Here is a 5,024-nt window from a genome sequence, read left to right as displayed (position 1 = left end):
CAGAACTCTTGCCTGGAGAATTCCATGGACAGAGGAACCTGGTGGGCTACAGTCCATGAGGTTGAAGAGTAGGACACTACTGAGCAACTAACACTTCCACTTTCCCACAAACTATTCCCCCAACTCTTTCACTAGCATTAGAAAACAACTAGCTGTCTCTCAGCTACAAAATCCTCATAAGCATTGCCTGTCTTTCCCTAGGTCTTTATTTTTTTGGCCTTGGCTCTCCCTTCCCCTACTTTTAAGCAAGCAAAGAGATTCAGTAGAGCACACAGCACTGAAAAGAATCCATGAAAGCTGTGTGACCTTAAATGCAGCAGAAAATGCTCACCTGAAAAATATGTATAATTCCTATCTCATAAGGATAGAGAATTAAGCAAGTTAATCCATGTAAATTATTTAGAATAGGACAGCACAAGACAGGTGCTGTTTCAATTGGGGAATCACACATCCCTCTTTCCTTGAGTTGAACCCATTTATGACTGTTGTCTCAACTTCCCAATTAATTTGCCACTTAGCATTCTCAGGGGGTCCTGGTTTGGATGATAATTCATGTGTACAACCTGTGTGAAAATGGTGATTATTGTTATCAGTAGACTAAAAATTTTCAGTAGTTTATTCTTGATTGCAAATGGTGAAGTTGCTATTGTTATTATTAGTAAACTATAATCACTTTTAGTAGGTTACTCTCGACTACAAATGCACATATATGTTGATATATTAATCAGTTCAGTCGCTCAGTCATGTCTGACTCTTTGCGACCCCATGAACCACAGCACGCCAGGCCTCCCTGTTCATTACCAACTCCCGGAGTCCACCCAAACCCATGTCCATTGAGTCGGTGATGCCATCCAACCATCTCATCCTCTGTTGTCCCCTTCTCCTCCTGCCCTCAATCTTTCCCAGCATCGGGGTCTTTTCAAATGAGTCAGCCTCTTTGCATCAGGTGGCCAAAGTATTGAAGTTGCAGCTTCAACATCAGTCCTTGCAAAGAACACCCAGGACTGATCTCCTTTAGGACGGACTGGTTGGATCTCCTTGCAGTCCAAGGGACTCTCAAGAGATATTAATACATGTTGAGATATTCAAGAATCATTATAGTGATAAAAAGAACTAATTCTTTTTAGAACATTTACTTGCTGTAGGATTTGAAGGAAGTTATCTCAACTTTCTTAAACTCAAATCCTCTGCAGTAAAACCAGATAATATATAGTCTCTGAACTCAGCAGCTGTAAGAATCCAATAACATAGTATATATGAAAATACTTTGTCAATTATAGAACTTGATACAAATGAAACATAATTCTTAGACTAAAAATTGAATTAAAATATCATGTTTCCATAAACGCCAAATTTAGAAGATGGCTTAATATTTCCACAAGGCTTCTATGTAGCTGGGCCTTCCCAAGTGGCTCTGCGGTAAAGAATCTGCCTGGAATGCAGGAGACACAGGTTCGGTCCTTGGGTTAGAAGATCCCCTCAAAAAGGAAATAGCACCCACTCCAGTATTCTTGCTGGGATAATTCCATGGACAGAGAAGCCTGGCGGGCTACAGTCTATGGAGTTGCAAAGAGTCAGACTTGACTGAGCAACTAAGCATGCATGCTTACACACCTTTATGTGCCTAGCAGTACAGACGTACTACTAGATTTACATTTTTTTTTAAAAAGCATTAAAAAATCAAAATGACCTGTTTGCTCAACCGTGCACTAAAAACTCTCTAACTTAGTACTTCCTACTTCTTAACTTGCTTTGGGTGCTTGAATAGGCACAACAGAATCAGACAAGTGCATGGTTTCAAGTCTGTGCCATTAATGAGCTGAACAGCATTAAGCAAAATCCTTAATGAATCTGGGTCTCAATGGGGTAGTGTTATTACCTATTTTGGCAAAATCATGAGCTATAAGTAAGATCATGATTATAAAAGTCCTAGCATACACACACAAAAAGTCTTAGCACAGTGACCTTGCTGTGCCTGATATATAGGGAAATCTGAATGTTAGCTATTGAATGAATTCTTTTTAATTTTTATTTTACATTGAAATATACTTGATTTACAGTGTTGTGTTAGTTTCAGTTGTACAGCAAAGTGATTCAGTTTATTGTATGTAATTTTAGCATACTGTTGTATGTAGTTCTTAGCAAAGCACTGAGGTCAGTTCAATCTCTCTATTTTAGAATGCGTTTTATCATTGTGGAGTAGGAGGAGGCCAACAAGCAGATGACTTAGTTCCTGACCCTAAAAAAATTCTAAATTGTATCTTAAGGTTGGCAAGAGGGCAGCTGTTAACTGAGGTCAGCAAATGTTTAACAACTGCTATGTGCAAAACACTGTTTCTGCTGCTGCTGCTGCTGCTAAGTCCCTTCAGTCGTGTCTGACTCTGTGCAACCCCACAGACGTCAGCCCACCAGGCTCCGCTGTCCCTGGGATTCTCCAGGCAAGAACACCGGAGTGGGTTGCCATTTCCTTCTCCAAAGCATGAAAGTGAAAAGTGAAAGTGAAGTTGCTCAGTTGTGTCCGACTCTTCGTGACCCCATGGACTGCAGCCCATGAGGCTCCTCCAGATTTTCCAGGCAGGAGTACTGGAGTGGATTGCCATTGCCTTCTCCAAACACTCTGTTAGGCACAGTGAAATATAAGAAAATGAGTAAAAGCTCAATGAAAATTATAATACTGAGGTCTCATGGAGATAAGCCCATGGACATAGACCTTTTGGACTCATTCTGAAGGTCAGGACAGGCAGGGGGAAGGCAAGAACAATCTAGGTGGGGCTAGAGAAAGAAATAAGAATTTATTTCCAGACATTTAGCTGACTGTTGGAGTTAAAGTGCATACATGAACTATTGGTGTGAAATTTAAAAACAAGACAATCAATTTTTAAAATCTCTGTAACAACCCTGCTCACAATAATCTACAAAATAGTTATAATTCACTTACTAAATTTATTGTGTCATAGTTACCTGGTATTGGGGGTTTTAGAGGTCAAAGGCATTGGGACCATACTGAACCTTTGAAAATCATTTCAAGTAGGATGATCCTTTTTTTTATGTTTTACTTGTATAAGCCCAAATTATAATCATGATACCTAATTGCCTTTTCCTCTCTCACTGACAGAACAGAAGATGCCTTGAAAAGTGTCTTTCAGTTCTAAGATTTGGGCTCTTCACTTTTCAGAATGTCAGAGATCTTTAGGGGGTAAGGAAAAAAAAAGGTTGCAGGTGTAGAAAAATGCAGATGTGGGGAGGGGAAAAGCTAGTGTTCAATTCTCTGGTTTGTATGGAGCTGCACCAACATCTGTAGTGGTACTGAACCCTGCTAAGCAAATAATATTTACTCCAAAAGGCACTTTGGAAGAGAGAACCAGAACAACATCCTCCTACTATAGCTCCTGCTCCTTCCTCCAGCAACTCTGAAACCTAGAAGAATACAGTCAGTCCCCTCATCCAGGGATAATGCATTTGGTTGAATGTGTGGATCCAGAGAGCCAACCGCAGTACACCCTTTTACTTAAGGGACTGGAACATCTGTGGATTTTGTTATCCACAGGAAGTCCTGAAACCAATCCCCCACCCCCACACCCTGCACATACCTACATACACACTACACAGTCTGTGACATCTCTCTCAGTTTCAGCGGCCTGCACATTCAACTGTGGTACACTGACTGCCACTGTCCTTTTCTCCACTCTCTTACGTTTCCCTTCATGCAAAGGGGAAGCTAGAGACATCCCTCCCTGACTAAATGGCCTCTATATCTAGAAAAACATGGAACTACTGTAAGGAGAGAATAAAGACCTCAGTGTGTCTCTATTTCTGTATCTACTTTTTTTCTAAAATCTGAAATATACACTCTGTGGGCCTAGACATTCCAACATCAGAGTTAGCTTCTATAATTTTGCATCACTCTATTACCCCCAAAGAATTCAAATTTAACATAGTTTGCAGCTTAAAAGTGGCATAAGATAAAATTTCAGAAAATGTCATGGCAACACATCAAAGATTTAATGTCAGGTTCCCTTATGTTCATTGCATTGCAAAAGGCAACCACCAATTATGCAACTTTAGAATGATATTTTACTTTGTAATTAAAAACCAGGTTCCTTGTATTTGGTATTTGTACAGCATATATGCAAAGCAATTGCTCCTTGGGAAGGAAAGATGATATGAACTTTGAAAGACCTCTGCCTGCAAGACTGTTGTAAATAAGCTGTTCTCCTTTGTTAGCATGGAGCACCTAACACTTAGACGTGTTATCACGGAATCACCAAAGAGCAGGCAAGTGTAAGTTCAAAACTTGGAGTAAATTTTATAAGACCGTTTCTTTGTTCAATATGACAAATACTGCCTTCGTTTAATTACAATATTGAGAACTTCATCTGATATGGTCTCGGCCTTTGTTTTTCAATCCTAAATCAACATTATTGGACTAGAATATAATTTGAATAATACTGTACCAATTGATCTGATGCTGAGGAAAAGGAGGTATGTGTAAAACTGCCTAAACACACCACCTTGTTTATGGTCTCTAGCTTCTCCTTTAGCGATAGAGCTCCAACAATGAGAGATGTACAACTAATAAAGTCTCTTCACTTGAAGTCCATCCATCTTGGTGAACTTCTCCTGTATGCTGATATGGTAGGCATCCCTTATTCTGATACAATACAGCTTCAACGTGCCTAAATAAATAAGAGTACTACAAAGATTTCCTGGTGGCTCAGATGGTAAAGAATCTGTCCGAAATACAAGAGACCTAGGTTCGATCTCTGGGTTGAGAAGATCCCCTGGAGAAGAAAATGGCAACCCACTCCAGTCTTCTTGCCTGGAAAATCCCATGGGCAGAAGACCCTGGCAGGCTACATTCCATGCGGTTGCAAAGTCGGACACGACTGAGTGACTAACACTTTCCACAAAGATTTAAGTATTACTTCATTATTTATTTTCAACCAGTGGAGTAAACACTTTATTTATCATATAAAGGTCCAGTAAGTTAAGGCACAGTCATAAATAGAGGCATCTAAGCAAAG

The sequence above is a fragment of the Cervus elaphus genome, chromosome 28 (genome assembly GCF_910594005.1).
Source record: "Cervus elaphus chromosome 28, mCerEla1.1, whole genome shotgun sequence".
Classification (NCBI taxonomy): domain Eukaryota; kingdom Metazoa; phylum Chordata; class Mammalia; order Artiodactyla; family Cervidae; genus Cervus; species Cervus elaphus.
The sequence above is the reverse complement of the archived record's forward strand: the minus strand, read 5'-3'. Positions refer to the sequence as shown.